The sequence below is a fragment of the Aythya ferina genome (genome assembly GCF_964211825.1).
Source record: "Aythya ferina genome assembly, chromosome: 1".
Lineage (NCBI taxonomy): Eukaryota > Metazoa > Chordata > Aves > Anseriformes > Anatidae > Aythya > Aythya ferina.
Genome location: NC_140296.1, coordinates 188,409,984 through 188,430,672, shown reverse-complemented (window position 1 = coordinate 188,430,672; position 20,689 = coordinate 188,409,984). Strand labels below are relative to the sequence as shown.

Genomic DNA, 20,689 nt, shown 5'->3' with positions numbered 1-20,689 from the left:
CATTTTTCAATGTGATTAATATGATTTCAATGTGATTAATCAGTTTAGGAGACATCTACGTCTCTGCTGGATCCTTCAAAAGGAGAAATTATATGAGAGTATTTGTGTTAAACAGGGAGGATTTCAGGCTTTCAGATGACACTTCTCTTACCAGACTTTTAGTCAAAATTTTAAACTCTCATTTCTTTCATTTATCTGTGTTCACATTTATACTTGTGGCTTCTCACATGTAAAAATGTATTTCAAGTTGTACTAAGAATACATGTAAGTAATTAGATCATCTACCCTGACCTTCTGTATAACTCAGGCCATCAAATCTGCGTTAATTAATTTATTTATTTAGTGAATATGACAACCTGTGCTTGTCAATAATTAAAAACAAGGAACCCTTGAGAAAAAAGAAAAAACAAACAAACAAAAAAAAACCACAATAATAATTAAATAATCATTTTTTTAACCATTTATTTAACATTGATTCCAAAGCTGACAAGACAGAAAATATTCACAGTATTCTTCACTTAACTCATGAGAAGAAAAAACAACAACATTAAAAGGAATCAGTCATTTCTTTGAGCACTTCTATTTGTATCTAAACACTATTCACAAATCCCTTTTTCCCAGAATGCAGCAATGCCAAAACAAGACCAAATAGTAATTCTATTCATTGGTCCCTACAAAATGTCTAGCTCAGGCTGCACACGTTCCTTTTTCTTTGACGACAACATTGACTGCATGTATTCCCCACTTCATCCACCCCGACTATATGTTCCCCTTTTTAAACATATTTTCATCTGTGGCAACACTGTTTGAAAACCATATTATATATCTAATCAACAAACCAATAACAATGCGGCTTAAATAGACCTGTGAATAACAGTTCTGAAAAATAGAAGTGTTTTATTATTATTCTGTGAAAAATTCAGAAGCTGATTATGGATTTGGAGGCCTTTAGTGATAGGACAAAATGCATTTGTAGGTCTTGTTAATTTTTGTACTACTTGAAGACTACTGGAACGTCTTAGAAATATAGTTTAAAGTTTCTTCCATTTATGCAGGTGCTGTTATACATATTCCAAATGATTATATCAAATTACATTGTGCATTACTCAACAGATTTAGAGAGTGGTCTGAAAAGGTCTAAATTATATTTTCCACTTTTCATCATGTTTTTGAAGAAATATGTTCCCTATTTAGTTGAAGAATTTAAAAAATATATATTACCAGAACACAAAGAAAGCCAGCCTCTTTTAAATATATTCACAAATCTATCAGGAATAAAAACTGAAGACTTTTAGGCTTTTAAAGCTGTAATGCAATTAATTAAAATGAATAATGATTAATGAATCTGAAATTTGTCTTCAAATGTTTTCTCATCCATTTCTGTCTAATTGGATAATTATAGTGTGGTCTCAGATTTTATTTTCTGACCTTAAACTTTTCATTCTAAAACATGAGAATTCTATGGGGGGAGATGGGGGAGTGGGGGGGCATGGTGGGGAGAGAGAATAACAAAGCTAACAAACAAAAACATACATATATAAAAAAAAGCAAAGCTGACTGATACAGACAGATAGGAAAATGTCAAATGTCTACATATTTCTCATTGGAAAGTGTAAAGAGGTGGAACCAGACATGTTTCAGTGGTACCCAGTGACAACACAAGAGTTAACAAGCACAGATTCAGTAAAATTCCACTTAAACAATAAGGAAAAAAATATATGGTAATCATGGTCAAACACTGGAACAGGTTGCTCAGAGAGGCTGTGATATCTCGATCCAGAGGTAGGTACTCAAAACCCAGACAAGCATAGAACTTAATAGTATGGTCTAGTTGATCATGCACTGAGTAGGGGACTGGACTAGTTGTCTCCAGGGGTCCCTACCAAATTCAGCTATCCTGTGAAAAAAGAAGCAATGGTTTAATAGCACTAGGTACCTCTGATGTTAGAATTCAAATCTATTCTAAATCTATCATCCTATATTTTTCTCTTTTTTTTTTTTTTTTTTTTTCTATCTTCTGCTGCCTGAACAGCTTGCTGATTCTTACTTTCTGCCTCAGAGAATTCATAAAGATATAAACAAAGCTGAACTAATCCACAAGGCAGTGGCAAATAAAAATAGGCAACCTTTTGTAAATGCAGTGAGACACCTTCTTTCAAAAGTGAATGCAAGGAAGGATGAAAAATTTTTGAGGCTACCAGATTACACAGCAGCAGGTAGAACATTATTATCAAATAATAAAAACAAAGTATATTAGAGGGGTTAAGTCAAAAGTTTTTTTTTTTGCATCCAGCATGTTATCTCCATCTGTAGCTAGAACATCTTGCTTGATCTATTATGAATAGTATTTGTATGAATACTTCGAAATAGTGAATACTTTGAAAATATCATTGAATGGTTAGAGAGTTCTTGCAAACAAAGACAATCTTGTATTCTCTTCTGTTAAAGTAAAGTTGTGCTTGGGGATATAAAGGAAGTTTATTTCAGAAGTTATTTTGGTATGTAGTTTTACTTTATTTATTAGAGAGTCTAGGAGGTCTCTGGAGTGTGTGGGAGATAACTTCCTGATACAGCTGGTTCACATGAACGAGCTAGGGACAGCAGTGCCCTACTGGATATTTTGCATGTGAACAGAGAAGGACTTGTGGGTGTTGTGAAGGTTGGAAGCTGTCATGGCGATCATGAATTAACAGAGTTTTCAATTCTTGAAAAAATAAGGAGGAGAGTTAACAGAACTTTTATCCTGGACTTCCAGAGGGCAGCCATTGGCCTGTTTAGGAAACTGAAAATTCCTTTGGGAGGCAGTTCTGAAAGGCAAAGGAGCTCAGGAAGTCTGGACACTCTTCAAGAAGGGTGCAGGAGCAGGCTGTCTCCATGTACTGAAAGATGAACCAGAGAACAGAAACCAGAAAGCTGAACAGAGAACTTTGGCTAGAGCTCAGGAAGAAAAAGAATTTATGAACTTCAAAACAAGGGGCAGGCCACTCAAGAGTGTGGCAAAAATGTCATGAGGCTATGCAGGGAGAAAATTAGATGAGCTAAATACCGTCTGGAGCTTAATCTGTCTACTGCTGTTAAAGACAACAAAAAGTGCTTCTATAAACATATTATCAACAAAAGGTGGACTACGGAGAATCTTTATCCTTTATCTTTTATGGGGAGAAAGAATAAAAGATGAGGAAAAGGATGAGGTACTGAATGCTTTCTTTGACTCAGTCTTTAGAAGAAATGTCAGTTGTTCTCCAGTATCTCCCCAAACTGGAAGATAGAGACAGGGAGCAGAATGAAACCCTCATAATACACGAAGAAATGGTTAGCAACCTGCTACACTACTTAGACACACATAAGTCTATAAGGCCAGCTGAGATCACCCAAGGGTACTGAGGGAGATGGCAGAAGTGCTCACTAAATCATTTTCCATCATTTCATCATGGCTGTCAGGGGAGGTCCCAGCTGACTGGCTACTAGTAAATGTGACACCCATCTACAAGAAGGGCAGGAAGGGGGGCTCAGGGAACTACAGGCCTGTCAGTCTGACTTTGGTGACAGGAAAAGTTATAGAGCAGATTATCTTGAGTGGCATCACATAGTACATACAAGACAACCAGGGGATGAGGCCCAGTCACCATGGGTTTGTAAAAGGCAGGTCCTGCTTGACTAATGTGGTCTCCTTCTATGACAAGGAGATGAGGAAAAGGCTGTGCATATTGTCTACCTAGACTTTAGTAAGGCTCTTGACACTGTTTCCAACAAAAGTGTCCTGGAGAAACTGACTGCTTATTGGCACGGGCATATGCTTCATTGGATAAAAATCTGCGTGGCTGAGCCCAAAGGATGCTGGTGAATGGAATTAAATCCAGTTGGAGACTGGTCACGTGGTGTCCCCCAGGTCTCAGTACTGGGGCCAGTTAATACCTTTATCAGCGATCTGGATGAGGGGCTTGAGTGTACCCTCAGGAAGTTTCCAGATGACACCAAGTTAGGTGGGAGTATTAATTTATTAATCCTCTTGAGGGTGAGAAGTCTCTACAGAGGAATCTGTATAAGCTGGATTTATGGGCTGAGGCCAAGTGTATGAGGTTCAACAAGGCTAAGTTCCAGGTCCTGCACCTGGAGCACAGCAACTCCATGAAATGTTGCAGGCTGGTGAAAGAATGGCTGGAAATATAACCAGCTGAAAGGGGTGTTGGTCAATACTTGGGGGTATACCCAATACCTGGGTCAATACCTGGGGTCAATACCTGTGAGTATTGGTCAATAGCAGGTTGAATGTGAACCAGCAGTGTGCTCACACGGCCAAGAAGGCCAACAGCATCCTGGCTAATATCAGAAATAGTGTGGCCAGCAGGAGTAGGAAACTGATTGTCCCCCTCTACTTGGCCCTGGTGATGCTGCACCTTGAATACTGTGCTCAGTTTGGGACTTCTCACTACAAGAAAGATACTGAGGTGCTGGAGCATGTTCAGGGAAGGGCAATGAAGCTGGTGAAGGGCCTGGAACACAAGTCCTGTGAGGAGCAGCTGAGGGAACCGGGTTTATTTAATCTAGAGAAAAGGAGTCTCAGACGAGACCTTATTGCTCTCTGCAACTACCTCAAAGGAGGTTGTAGCAGGATGTGGGTTGGTCTCCCAAACACCAAGCTATAGAACAAATGGCCTCAAGTTGTACCAGGGGATGTATATGTTGGACATTATGAAAAATTTATTCACTGAAAGAATTGTGAGGCATTGGAACAGCCTGCCCAGGTAACTCGTTAATTCACCATCCCTGGAGGTATTCAGAGGATATGTAGACATGGTGCTTAGGTAAATGTTTTTTTTTTATGATTTGACAGTGCTAGGTTAACAGTTGAACTTGATTTTTGAGGTCTTTTCCAAACTAAATATTTCAATGATTCCATGTGTCTTATTTTCCTTCACGGTTTTATACGGGAAAGTCTGATTCTTTAATATTTAATATTTCAAATCCAGGGGGTTTCAGAGCATTTATTCTACCCCCACTGTAATACATAGATTATACTGTCTATATACAAATAAAAGAATATTATATAGATAACAGAAATGTATTGGAGGGAAGGGAAGGGAAGGGAAGGGAAGGGAAGGGAAGGGAAGGGAAGGGAAGGGAAGGGAAGGGAAGGGAAGGGAAGGGAAGGGAAGGGAAGGGAAGGGAAGGGAAGGGAAGGGAAGGGAAGGGAAGGGAAGGGAAGGGAAGGGAAGGGAAGGGAAGGGAAGGGAAGGGAAGGGAAGGGAAGGGAAGGGAAGGGAAGGGAAGGGAAGGGAAGGGAAGGGAAGGGAAGGGAAGGGAAGGGAAGGGAAGGGAAGGGAAGGGAAGGGAAGGGAAGGGAAGGGGAGGGGAGGGAAGGGAAGGGAAGGGGGGAGAGAAAGCCTCTAGACTTGCATTTTAGTCTCTGAGATTAGAAAGCAGGAAGTTCTTATTTTCTCCCTAGATCATACATGCTATTATACTCAAAATTCTTATTTTCACATATTACAGAGCTGGAAATGATTGTAGTTTTAAAGAAATATTTTTATCAGGTCAATGTCATGATTAGTATAATCCTAATTAAAATACAGTGCTTTATGGCCATCAAGCAGAAACAACAACAAATGAAAACCAACTATAATAACAACAAATAAAACCTGACAATAACAGCAACAAAACACCTTTGTTTGTATCTCTTCATATTACATTAATTAAAAAATCTGTCAAAAAAAAAAAAAAAAGACATCACTTTGCAAATAAAATGTTAAGGAATTGTAGGCATTTAATCCACTTTAGCTTACCTAGCTTACCTCAAAACACTCCTGTATCCTGATTATGTAAATAATTTTGCTTTTGCTTTTTTTTTTTTTTTTTTTTCTGCATTCACCTCTTATGGGGATTCCATAATTTCACTCATTTGTAATTGCCATATCTCTGCATATAACTTGTGCATTGATGATGCTTTTCTGGAAGGTATCCATCGTTGTACAGTTGGGTCAAACACATTCAATGTAATTTATTAAAAAAAAGAAAAAAAGTAGAATGCTGCCTCTACAGAAATACATGCTTTCATCAGTATTATAGGGCATTAAACATGATTAAAGTTAAGTGAATATCCAATATATATTCTGACTGAATAATTTGCAGCTCACTAACAGAATCGCTTGCAAGTAATTCTCACTCATAAACACTTTTTAGAATATTTTCTTTGGTGTACTATATTTACATATGTTGAAACTTTTAGCACATTAAAGTGGAAAAGGTTTTCTTTAAATAAAAAAATAATCTTCAAAGCAGAGGAAAAGAGTGAAACACACTAGTGAAAGTGAAAAGGCTATAGAAAGAAAAGGTTGGAGCAAATTATAAACATGAATGGCCAGTCAGCATTGTATTCCTGTGGAATTCCAGTGGAATCTGCTGGCAATATATAACTGAAATTGTTGTTTTATAGCAGTGTCTCCTGTAGGTCAGAGCAAGATAGAAATGAGGCTGCATTGTGCTGGGAGGTATCAAGTGAATGCACTGCTTGAAACCTAGTCGTTAGAGCAGTCCTGTCATTTTAAATCAAAACTGTAATTACTAGAGAAATATATTAAGTTTCTGTCTCTTTTTAAAGTACTGTAAATTCTTCAGTATCCTAACTGGATTTCATAAGGTATTCTTTATTTTCCCCCTCTCATTTTATTATATATCCTAGAATAAATGTCCCCAGCCAAGTTACATTTTCTAAAACTTAAATGTCTGCAAATATTTCATTGCTCTCAAAACAAAAAATAAACCTAGGAAGCCTGGAGGTATTACTTTCTAATTGAAAGGAGAAGGAGAAGGAGAAGGAGAAGGAGAAGGAGAAGGAGAAGGAGAAGGAGAAGGAGAAGGAGAAGGAGAAGGAGAAGGAGAAGGAGAAGGAGAAGGAGAAGGAGAAGGAGAAGGAGAAGGAGAAGGAGAGGGAGAGGGAGAGGGAGAGGGAGAGGGAGAGGGAGAGGGAGAGGGAGAGGGAGAGGGAGAGGGAGAGGGAGAGGGAGAGGGAGAGGGAGAGGGAGAGGGAGAGGGAGAGGGAGAGGGAGAGGGAGAGGGAGAGGGAGAGGGAAAGGGAAAGGGAAAGGGAAAGGGAAAGGGAAAGGGAAAGGGAAAGGGAAAGGGAAAGGGAAAGGGAAAGGGAAAGGGAAAGGGAAAGGGAAAGGGAAAGGGAAAGGGAAAGGGAAAGGGAAAGGGAAAGGGAAAGGGAAAGGGAAAGGATCTGCCATCACATAGAGAATACATAATTTCAAGAACAGTTACTTCTTTTTGAGAAAATGAGCTATCAGTGCCACTGATAATCGCAGTACTGCTCCCTTATAGATGAATGAAGAAGCTCCTTCTCCTCCTTTCAGTTTTACAAATAACAAAAAAAAAGAAAGGTTGTTTTTTTTTTCCTAATCTTTAAGAATTAAGAGGTTTTTTTCTTCTTGTTAATTTTCCTTCTGTGGTTTTATATTTATTTTAATATTTTTTTTTCTTTATAGCAAGGTAAATCAGTAAATATGTTTATTTTTTACTGTAATATATATACAACTAAATTAATAGTAGTAATTATTCTGTATATTTTGTTAATTTGTCAAGTAACTGCTCTGATTTTTAAACAGTTTTGAAATAGATTTAAATTTATCTTCATAAAACAGCAATGAAAATCACAGGGAAGTTGCTAAAAAGTTTCTTTATGTAGCATAGTAAACTAATTGTTGCTTCCAGTGTAGTGTATGTATATATATCCTTTTTATATAATATTGCTTTAGCAATTACCTTCATATCAGTACATGTAATCTTTAATCAAATAATCATAAAATCATACAATATTTTGGGTTGAAAGGGACCTTGGTGACCAGCTAGTTCCCATGTCCTTGTCACGGGCAGGGATACTGTCCACTTGATCAATGATATACTTCAGTAAAGAAAATGGCTGTCCTTTTCAATTACATTTCTACATTAGAGGTATTTTTCTACATATAAAAGAATACAATCAAAATATGTTAAAGATTCTTTTTTCATTTAATATTAATTTAATCTTTGACTTAGATTAAAAATATTAACTAGTATATCTAATAAATACTTTTATTTAAAGAAAATGAAGTACTTAAAATAATAAAGCAACTAATACACTAAAAACATTAAAAATTAAATGTGTATGTTACTGAGAAGTGTATTTTCATTTTATTGTATCTTTAATATTAAAATTCTTGATTGTAACCCATAACATTCTGATATTGGATGCAGATAGGTTTATATTTTTAACATTTAGGGAAGATATTTTACAGAATAATATATACAATTAAATAAGTATAGGCTTGTTCCTCTTGACTATATATTTTAGAATAACGTTTTTTAAGGTCCGAGATTATTTGGTAAAAAAGTACTATCTATTCCCTTTTATTTTCTTAAATTTTCGCTGATCTCCACATAACATTATTTCATGTTGTTGTAATTATCATACACAATAAGTGTTTTTAAATGATTTTATAGTAAAAAAATATATATATAGTGTCAGTTTGGAGTGAACTATCATGTGAATACCTAGACATGATTGCTGAAAAGGTCAGTATACCCAACAGATTATTTAAATTGCAAACTTAGTTTTCCATTAACATTTTCTATTTTGGCATCTTAAAAAGAGTGTAAGTTTAATTCAGCAGAACATCCTGTGGGGAAATTAGTTCATTTTGCTAAAGTATCTTAATAATTACAGTGACATCAAGGTTAATTGCTTAATCTGTATTGCCATAGTGCAGTCCTGTAGAAATCCCAACACAATCTGTTCTATAATTAGTGCCAGAATAGCCATATATAGAACAACCTGTAACCTAAATAATAATAGAAAAATTACGGATATGATTAATAAGTAAGGTTCACCAAAACATCTGTCTTTCCATCTATCTATACATTTATATGTGTTAATGTGAAGAGAATGGGTAGATTTCCAAAAAAAAAAAAAAAACAAAAACAAAAAAAAAACAGAGCTCTTGCAAACAGAATGTTAAACCTTTGAATAGTTATAAAAAGCTCTGGTAGTAAATAACTTCAAGAAAGACCTTTCCTTCCTTCCTTCCTTCCTTCCTTCCTTCCTTCCTTCCTTCCTTCCTTCCTTCCTTCCTTCCTTCCTTCCTTCCTTCCTTCCTTCCTTCCTTCCTTCCTTCCTTCCTTCTTTCCTTTCTTCCTTTCTTCCTTTCTTCCTTTCTTCCTTTCTTCCTTTCTTCCTTTCTTCCTTTCTTCCTTTCTTCCTTTTTTCTTCTCCCTATTATTTTCTTTCAGCTCCAGAATGTGATTTTTAGTGAACAGCTTTACACTTGTATCAAGTCGACTGTAGTATACCACAATAAAGGATGTCCTAGTCAAAATATGCTTACCTTCAGATCACCTAAAATAAGGTGATCTGAGTTTGTTTACAAAACGTAGCAATTAAGTTATATAAAATAATCGTCTTTAATCTGTGTACTTCAACTTGAAGGTACATTCATAACTTTTCAATCTTTACAACAATTACTATTCACGTCCTTCGTGTTTCTTCAAATTGTCAACTGCTTGATTGACATGAGTTGGAAATGCAAAACTTACAGAAACATCTATGTTGTGCGTGTACAACATAGTAGTGTTTATGTTTTTAAGAAAATTAAATCTAATGTTTAAGACCAGATTGATTTTTGATTGCCATATCATTAGTTGGCATATAGTAATAACATATGATGTATATGTAAAAGTCTTGTATTGTCCTGACAAATTGTACTGTATTTTGATATATACCTTCCCTACACTGTGCTGATGATTTGAAAGTCTTAATGATGCTGAACCTGACACATTTGAACTGATAGTATGAAATTCTGCTCACAATATTTCTGATGTACACAAAGTGGATCTTATTTGATAGAGACAACAATGTTCCACCAAGTCCATGAAAGCACTGTAATTCATAAAAAGTAATGCACTGGTCATTATCTTCCTTTTCAGGAATACTGAAACACAACAAGCAAAACAAAAACAACTGAGTTGGTTAGAGACTCCTTTAGAATGATGACATCAGAATTCTCTGGGAAAAGAACACATCACAACAGATCTCTCAGCCTTCCAACAATATTATAAAGAAAAAAAAAATCAAAGGTATGTTTAAGATGTAAAAATATAAGGACTTTTTCACTGTATCTTTACAGTTTCTCTGCTTTTTTTTTTTTTTTTTTAGTGAACCTGTAATTAGGTTTGTTTCAATTGCCTTCTGGAATTGAATAGTCTGGCATCCAGAGTTTGGTCATATATGTATATATACATATATATGTATATATATATATATATATATATTATTTTTTTTTTCCCCTTCATATTCAGTTTCTCCCATCTGGCATTCCTTTCCCATTTCATCATGTCAATTTAACTGATTTTATTCTTACTGCACTTTATTTTTCCACATGTATTTTCTATATGTATTTCTAAATACTTCCCCTTTTCTGTATTATTATCATTATTTTCAAATATTCTATTTTATTTTGTATGCAGTAGTTCTTTTGTATATTTCCTCAATAGGACCTCTTTCTGAATGCCCCAAACTGATGTTATTTTCTACATGTTAGTGCCAGAAATTAATAGACTTAATATGCTTTACTTGTCTGATATCTTGTATAAAATAGTCAAGGTTTATAAAATAAGCTTGAAGATATTTCTGCTTCATTTTGGGGGTTAATTTCAGTAATGTTGCCTATTACTGAGTTTACAGATCTTTATTGGTCTTAGTACAAGATTCTGTGCAATTTCCTTGCCTGTTCAAGACATGACATGTTGAGGAATAATGTGGTGTCTCTGATAATTTAGGATACTCTGTACTCCTCTTGCTTCATCTTAGTCATCAATTCATGCTGGATGCTCATCTGAGATACAAGATACCTGTTATTCTGCATTAGGAAACCTAGTTTTCAAATAACCAGTATTTAGAGACAGACGCTGGCACATGCATTTGTAATAGTCAACTGTATAATTTATCTTGTTTCAATAAGGGCTATATGGAGAATTTTTAAGACATTAACTAATTATGCAGCAACATACAAAATAAATTCTGCTTTAAATTTAACAAATTAAAACAAAAGATCTATGGACTATCTGTCTTATTTTGCAGAAATTGGAATATAAGTAAATCACAGTACTAATCTCAAAAAAAAAAGCACCTCTGAAAAATACATCAATAGAACAAGATATTATATAACTATTTCTTGTATGTTTTGTACAACACAACTGAAACATACAACCTATATGCTTGAAGTACACTGTCTTAAGACATCCATTCCATTGTCAATGTTGAACTTGCCACCTTAAATGTTGGTAACACTGTGATAAATCCTGTTGCTGGTTGCAATTGTTTTAGGTATTAGGACTTCGAGGGAGCTGAGGAGGCAAATTAACCTTGATTTTACAAAGGGGAAAAATCTGTCCTTATTATTCTCAAGTGCATATTCTCTTAAAGTGTGATTATTAAATAATGAAATGTCCCAAATGAAATATACTTTAAATTTCTAAATACCATTTTTATTTGCTCTACCAGCCTCTATCCATCTACATATCAATCTGAGTAATTTTGTAAGTATGTACCTTTGTATATCATGGATGCCAGAGTTAGATACAGCTAGATATGGAAATGCTCTAAGTCAATATATGGCAAATTTTAAAATAGTCAGTTCCTTATAGAAGTCATTAAGATTTCAGTGTACTCAAATTAAAATGAGTGAGCCTTTAATTTTCTTATATATTACTTATTTATTGCCTCTTATTCAGTGTTTAATCATCTCCAGGGAAACTGGAATCGTGCAGTAATTTTCATCTAAAAGGTTTCTCAGATAAACACCATTTTAATATTGAGTGTCCATATTACATGGTGGGAATTGATACAATTTAAAAAATATTTAACTTGGCAGTTGGGCTACTGTTGAGAAATTTCATGTGAATCTCTTTCACCTCAACAAAAATTCCATTGTTTGAATTCCCTTTGAAAAGGCTGTTAACCCAATAAGTTTATTTTGGAAGCCAAGCTACAATTAGTAACCTGTATTCTCAAAGAAATCTGAAGCTTAGCACAGCAATGCTTGCATACACTCACATGTAATTACAGCTTTCTTTTTCTTTTACACAGGAATGCAAACAATAAAAGGCTATGAGTCTTAGCAATATCATATCCTTTTTAAAAAGTGTATTTTAACTTGCTTGTAGATGAATAGTGCTTTAATTCTGTTCCCCTCACCTTGTCACCATAGATACTGCTTAGAAAAGTTTTATAAGTCATATCATACCATCCCAGTTTAAATCAGCTAGCCACTACCACTGAAATTATACAGACTATTTTGCTTTGTTAATTTATGATTTCAGCCTATTAAAACCAACCTTTTAAAAAATGTGCATGGATTCCGGTCACTCGTGGTGTTCCTCAGGGTTCAGTATTGAGGCCAGTACTCTTTAATAACTTTATTGATGATCTGGATGAGGGCATCGAGTGCACCCTCAGTAAATTTGCAGATGACACCAAGTTAGGTGCGTGTGTCGATCTGCTCGAGGGCAGGAAGGCTCTGCAGGAGGATCTGGGTATGCTGGACCGATGGGCTAAGGCCAAATGCATGAAATTTAACAAGGCCAAGTGCCAGGTCCTACACCTGGGGCACAACAACCCCAAGCACAGCTACAGGCTGGGAGATGAGTGGTTAGAAAGCTGCCTGGCGGAGAAGGAACTGGGGGTATTGGTTGATAGTTAGCTGAATATGAGCCAGCAGTGTGCTCAGGTGGCCAAGAAGGCCAACAGCATCCTGGCTTGTATAAGAAGCAGTGTGGCCAGCAGGTCTAGGGAAGTGCTTGTCCCCCTGTACTCGGCTCTAGTGAGGCCGCACCTCAAGTACTGTGTTCAGTTTTGGGCCCCTCACTACAGGAAGGACATGGAGGTGCTCTAGAGAGTCCAGGGAAGGGAAAGTGATCCTGGAGATCAAGTGAGATCAAGTCTTACGAAGAACGGCTGAGGGACCTGGGCTTGTTCAGCCTGGAGAAGAGGAGGCTCAGGGGCGACCTTATTGCTCTCTATTTTAGACACATTAAAGGAGGCTGTAGCAAGGTGGGGGTTGATCTATTCTCCCATGTGCCTGGCAACAGTACGAAGGGGAATGGGTTAAAGTTGCACCAGGGGAGGTTTAGGTTGGATATTAGGTAAAGCTTCTTTACCGAAAGGCTTGTTAGGCATTGGAATAGGCTGCCCAGGGAAGTGGTTGAATCACCATCCCAAGAGGTCTTTAAAAGACGTTTAGATGTAGCGCTTAGTGATATGGTTTAGTGGAGGACTGGTTAGTGTTAGGTCAGAGATTGAACTCAGTGATGTTGGAGGTCTCTTCCAACCTAAACGATAGTGTTATTCTGTGACTCTGTGGATTCATTTATTTTGTGCTTTATTGCACAACTCATCAGTGGTCTTTCAAAAATATATTTATCACAAGTTGAGGTGAGATCTGGGTAAATGAGAATAAAATAGTTAATTTTAAAACTCTGCTATCAAGATGACTTTTAGTTCAGTATTTCTAATTTTTGATAAGGAGCTCCAGTATTCTACAATATTTTCCAGTATTATAAGATTCAGATTTTAATAAGAAGTTGAAATGAGAAAATATTTTTCCACATTTATTTAAAAAGTATTGAATATTAAATAATAAAAGATTGTTTACTCAGTATTAAAATAATAATACTAATAATAAATCTACATTCTTGTTTAACTAGTGGTAAGCATTTTTATTTTACTTTATTTTATTTTCCACTGGGACTTTAATATAAAACATTAAAGAATGTGTTTACAATGTATCTCCTGTCATTTTGACTATGGAAGATATCTGCTGTTCAGCTTTAAAAGGTCACATAGTCTTGGCTTCTGTGACTTAATCAATATGAACTACATGTCTCTGCATCAAAATAAACATCCACTACTGCCTCTTCTTCTTTTTCCGAATGAAGTACTGTGCTATTCCTGATCTCCTCTTGCATCTGGCTCTGGTCTTGTCCCACATTAATAGTCAAGTGCACTGGATGACCAGAATGACTGCAATGACAAGGAGGACACTGGAACAATGTTAATGCAGTTGTATGTGACTGATTGGACAACCTCAGCAAAAATTGATCTTCCTGTCACCCCTTTGAGTCCACTAATGTCATGTTGCTTTTTTGAAGAGACTCAAGCCTACTTGATAGACTCGTCCTCAGGTTTTTCATTCTAGTCTCTGAGGGAGTAGAGGGTGGGGCGATAAGCAAGGTCATTGGGTATTGAACTGAAATTAATTAAATGGCCCATCAGGATTATCTTTATGATACAATTATTTGGGTTTATTTTACGTGGCCAATATAGGGTGACACTGATTCACTGTTTAAGACATTTATTTTACTTTAAGAATAAAAAAGAATAATATCAAGAAAGAACTTGTCACACCTAAAAACTTGTGGTTATAAAATCTATTCACATTTGCAAGAGGAGGAATGTTCATGTACATGTACAATATCCTCTGAGTTGTCAAAGCTATTAAATAAATTATTTGCATTTCATCAGAGTTTTCTGCAAGCTAAGTTTTGAAACACAAAATAGAACATATCCTCTAACACCTTGTTCACACTTAAACAAATTATTATTAGTTAAAGACAACACAGAAAAAAAATTAGTAAATTAAGAGCTTCCCAAAAAAAACCATCCAGCTTGTTCACAGAATTCATTTACAAGGACATCTACTATAGTGACAGGTTTAACTGCAAAGAAAATGTCACCTACAGTATGATGTAAAAGAAAATATTGATTTTAAATGTAAACACACAGTGCTGTGGTGGCATTAACAAGCTGCACATTTCACTCCCTTTTGTTCTTGCAATGTTGGCAAGTGCAGAGAACTTTGTTTAACCTACACATAAGTTGATGCAACCTTTCTTTACTGAGGAACCAGCACCACTATGACTGTGAGGTGCTATAACAACAAAAATACTGGACTAATGTAAATATGTAATTGAACTGAATTTCTTGAGCCTACTATGCACCACTACTTTTCTCCAAGTCATTTCAAACCAGATTCTTGGTCACAAAGAGCTTAACCTTGTATCATGAGAATTTGTTTTTGACAGGTTTGTTGTAAAGATAAATTTTCTGGTTCAAATCCCTCAGCTTACTCATCATTTATGCCTCTTCTCACTAGCAGATAACTGCACTAGAACCATGTTTTTAGTCATTATTTTATTAATTTCAATGATACCACTGGGACTTCTGAACTTTTAATATAATATCTGACCTTATCAGTAGTATTACCACGTTTTTTTTGCAGATTCCTTTCTTTCTTTTGATTTTTCACTACCAGTATTTTAACATCATAAAAGAGTATAAAACTAATCATTGTCATCTCAGGTCTCAGGTGATTTCTGCAGGAAGACAGTAGTGAAAAGAATGGAAAAGATCATTGTGCAAAGCAAAACTCTAAAGCAATTATAACCTTTAATGTTCACACTTTAAAGTAAAAGAAAATGATATAAGCCCTCTCCTTTTTTTTTTTTTTTTTTTTTGTTCTTTTTTCCCACTCATTCCTAGTATATATTTATTTTGTATAAATGATCCTGATTTTATTTGCCCCATGTCTTATAAATTTTTATGATGATCCGAGGTAAAAATGGTCTGAGGTAAAAAAGCAGTGAGATAGGATGACTGTACTGAGACCTGCTTCACTATATGTGTTCCCGTCCTTCATTATTCAGTGATTCCTTGCTTGAATACCTCTCTGAAGATCTCCTAAACACCAGAAATCAGCCCTCCAAATAGAAGAAAAAAAAAAAAAGGTAAATTTTATATTTGAAATTTCCATGTGAGCTAATTAGCCAAAGAGCTAAGGCAATTTGAGAAAGTATAAAAAATGCTGATTTTTTTTTACAGCAATCCATTTCCTAATATTTTTATATGTGCTCTTCAACAGCTATAAATACTGAGGGTATTGTTGTGGGATTTGGCCAGACAACTTTCTCTAGGCTATTTTCCATTCATTACAAAGTAACAGAGTATAGATTCAAAGGAAGATCAATATATCTCCTCATTCATCTCCCTGTAGTTCAAAGATGATGTTCTGGAAAGTAGAATCTCTATTTTAATTTATTTATTTATTTTGGTGTTTATAATTGCATAATATTATATTAATAAGGTCATACTTATGACCTTATAATATTATATTAATTATCTAATATTAATATAATATTGATGCCATATTAATGAGCTCATAGACATATTTCTCCACACAACATTGGATTTGGGAAACGAATTACTGTGATGACTGGCTCCTTAGAAAAAATGTATGAACATTTGTGGCTTCCAACAAGGTTTGTGATAGAAATAAAGACTTCATTATGAGGTTGTCATGAAAAGTGTCCCAGTGACAGGAAAGGGCTGTCTACTACAAGGAAAAACAGAGATCAGAGATGAAAAGACATTGATTAGGGTTTACTTTCAAATTGTTGATCTTCCACAGATTACTTAACTTCAAAAGAAATACTTTTAAGTATACAACATGAGTGTATATTCAGTTCTTATCAATAACATCTGGCATCTTGAAAACAAAGTTGTAATTAATATTGCAAATAGGTTCAAGCAGTAGCCTAGAGTAGCCTAGAAGAAAGATGTATTTTTTTTTTCATTTAAAATGTTGTTAGATGAAATTATGAAACCAATACAAAACACATTTATGATATCAAAATTTGAGTATTATTTTGGAGGTAAATCAGAACAGTTTTCAACAAACAGGATGATTTACAATGCAATACATTACAGTCATTTACAGTAAGCTTGTTAAAAGTTCAGTGAAACCATCATACATATATACATATATATCTTACAAGTTAAGATCATAACAGTAGGAAGAGTTTCATTTGAGAAAACTTCAAACTACTCTTGAAAATAACTGACAAAGAAGTAGTATTAAATTTATAATAAACCGATCTATACAATATAAAGATACCAAAATGATAAAGTGCTTTTATTTATTTTTTTGTTTATTTATTGGGGGGGGGGGGACACAGCATGATATCAGAAGAGCAATTAAATAGTAGTACACACAAATATTGCTGTGTGATAACAGTGTTGTGAAGATTGCAATTGAAATTGTGTGAAGATTGTGAAGGTTGAAAAAGTGACACTAAAGCCTCATAAGAGGTTTTAACATAGAGAGGCTTTCTGTGAGAAGCTTATAAGTAGATCTATAGCCATCACTGAACATCTATTTATACATAACTTCTTCTGCTTTCCATGAAGGGAAAGCAGGTAGAACCTACCTGCCCTAGAGTTCTTAGTGTAATACTCTATCACATTACGTAATAATTTATCACATAAATTATGTAATAATCTGTCACATAAAAGGCAGATATAGCATGGTCCTGGAATTATGCAATAAATTATGATTTTTTTTTTTGTTTTGTTAATCTTGTTTTATTGTTCAGCAGAAATTCAACACAGAAGGGGAAAATACAAACTAATGCAGCCACAATTTTCTGTATGTATCCAAATTTTGGCTAACTAAAATTTTGGTCATTTGTATGTTCAAGTATGCAATATTTTTTTTGCAACAAAACTAAATGGAAATGTCCACTGTATTATGTAAAACCTATTCAGATAAGTCATTTTTGCATAAAAACCTCTGTGAAAACAAATGTGAAAATGTAACAGAATTAAGTAGATAAGTCTTTCTCCAAGAAATTAGAGACAAAAGATATATAGTAGATGAGGACTTTTATATAAGACAATGAGATGGGAATCAATATCAGACAATATTGTTTTTATGTTATGTTCAGCTGGTGTGATCACAAGTTATAAAAAGAAACTGTTTTCTTCACAACAAATTGACAGAACATTAACAGGTTTTGAGGATAAACTAATAATAAAATAATAAACTGTTTGATAGAGTTTTAGTGGCTTATGACAAAGTGGGTACTTGGAAGAAATTGGCAGGAAAATTAAATACCAAATGCAATACCTTAAAAGCTTCAAGAAGATTTCAGCTTTGTATGTGCTCACAAAGTAGCAGCTTAATTGTGTAAATAATAATAATAATAATAATAATAATAATAATAATAATAAATAAAGAGGAGAAACATTCACAGAAACATGTATTTCAATAATTAAACCCAATGTATTCATGAAGTTATCATGAAGACAGATTACATATAAACTGAGGGAAGGAGGAAGGGAGTCCATTTTAACATCAAACTTTGGTTCCTTAGACACCTCCATGTGCCTTTTTTGCTATACCTGTAATGAAAACCTGTAATGAGAATCTTCTGAACCATGACATGAAAATATAATTTCGGTCAACTGAGACATAATCTCCATTTCAGGTGCTCAGAACTGAGCATATCACACACATTATACTCTGTTATAAAGCCACAGAACTCCCTAAAGGTTCTCCTAAAGGGGAACCTACACTCTCTGTGGGAAGGGAACTTCGACACTCTGTGTGGAAGTAGTCATTCTATGCCAGTTGGCCTCAAGACCAGAGAACAACTCCTGACAAACTTTTTTTTATGTAGACATCGTCTACAAAAGTCGTATTTTATTTATTAAAGTCGTATTTTGGCTCCACCGTGTTTTTGCTAATTCAGATGTGAGATGGATTTCTTGACAAAAATGGCTCTGAAAATTTTGTCTTCAAAGAAAAAGGTAAAATACAGCACTTGGAACATATGTTATTAGTAATTATATATCTTATTACTTTCCAATTAAAAAAAAAAATCTTTATTCCTTTTTTTCTTTTTTGTTTTTTTCTTTTTTTTTAATAACCATGTACTTAATTCTTTCACTCACAGGCAAAATTTAATTTAGATATTTTAATTATTGTTTGCTTTGAAAACCACTGAAATCTTGGCCTTAGAAACTATACTTTTTTCATGTGGAAAGCTAAAAGAAAAAATAATTTTATTTATATACATACATTATATATATACACACAATTGTATACATTATATATACATATATATATACATTTCCTTAATTTTTCTCTGTATAATTGTTCCAAAATGGTTTTGGTTGTTGTCTATTGCCTCCATTGCTCTGTAGAATTCTATCTGTTGTGTACCTTTGTGTGCATTCTTAAACTAAATACTTCGTTTGGATCAACATTCTGCACCTTTCAACTTATCTTGCTTATCCTGTATCTAGTATTATTCAAATCTTTTACCAATTTTTATCAAATTTTATCAAAGCTTTTATTCAACCTCTCAGTTTCACTAGAGCCCTGTAAGGTTATGAAAACAAACACTTCATATCAAGATTTGAATCAGACACTATTTTTTTCATTCTCTATTGACTTATCCACAGTTTAGCATATTTAAGTCTATAAGTTATGTTGCAATTCATCTCTGTTTGTATTTATGTCTACTTTATAATGCAATAAAACTCCAGATCAAAACATGAAACTTTTACATCTTTAATAAATAATTAAATAAATTAATGAAAACAAACAAACAACAGTATAGTCTGGAATGCTTCATTCCAAAATCCTGCTCTGAAGTTTGCATAAAAGAGCATGAAACAAAGCCTGTCTGAGCTGGTCTATGGGAAGTCATGGTATTGACACCTGAATAGTGAACACTTCAGTGGGGAATTATAGTTGTTTCTGCTACCTACATAGATTTTGTGGTAAAAGCCAGTGGAAAATTTCATTTCACATAACTTTTGCTTACTGTGGTTATAAATCTTCTTAACAAAATTCCATACTTAATTATGATATTCAAATTATACATGATTCTTAAAAATTAGATTAACAACTGGAATGGACTTATTGCATCTGCAAGGTCATAGGTAATACAAATTCAACTGGTCATGCTTTAGAGAAAGATTTTTGATGCTGACATCCTTGCCAGGAGAGCGCAAGCTTTAGATTAGGAGGAGATGACAGGACTGAGTAAACAGAACACTGAGGGACAAGGAACCTTGCAAAATTTCCCATTGATGGAGAAATAACTTTAATAGGTGTAGAGTATTTTAATTTTGAAAATGAAGTTTTCCTTTTACTCTGTACTTCTATTTAATTAACAGGAATGATGAAAAAAATATGAAAAATTTCTTTTTCAGAAATCTCAGACAATATCTATTTCTCAGAGGGTGCCTCTATATTGAGAGTTGAATGCAATTAGTAAGGATGAGGCAGATTCTAATAATCATAGAATCATTTAGGTTGAAAAAGACTCCTAAGATCATCTAATGCAATAATGCTCTTGTTGGTGACAAAAACCTTCCCTGAAAATTCACTTACTTTATTAAGATAATATCTGTCTGCACCTGAAGGTTATTATTCTATAGTGACTTATGTAAAAGGCAGTTGAACTCCATAGCATGCTTCCTAAATATCAGCCCTCACATGAATTTGGCACCTTTTCCTTCTACCTATACATAATCAGGCATTTGTGAATGTCTACTTTTACGGCCACACATTTGGGTCTGCAAGTTTCTTGCGTGATTGTTCTGTGCAAGGTACTTCTTTAAAGTCCTAGTGCAGATGGGCAGCCCTTCTTAACGTTAATGTGAATTTCTACACTGACATGTTTTAGGATACATTATCTACTGTAAGTGGAACCCAAACTGTAGTAGAAACTGTGATGTCATTTGGATTTGCTTTATTTTTTTAATTACTGGATTTTGCAGTAAATCTGGGCATGAGAGTGGGATGACCACATA

The 20,689-nt window shown here is 34.6% G+C and overlaps 1 long non-coding RNA gene across 2 annotated transcripts in view; it reads left to right on the top strand.

Moving 5' to 3' along the window:
* Window positions 1-15,821, top strand: part of LOC311423844 — a 41,031-nt gene extending 25,210 nt beyond the window's left edge. For both annotated transcript variants that reach the window (XR_014685916.1, XR_014685917.1), the window contains exons 5-6: window positions 9,958-10,107; window positions 15,733-15,821. This is a non-coding gene — a long non-coding RNA (uncharacterized lncRNA). The remainder of the gene's footprint in view (window positions 1-9,957; window positions 10,108-15,732) is intronic.
* The last annotated feature ends 4,868 nt before the right edge of the window (window positions 15,822-20,689 follow it).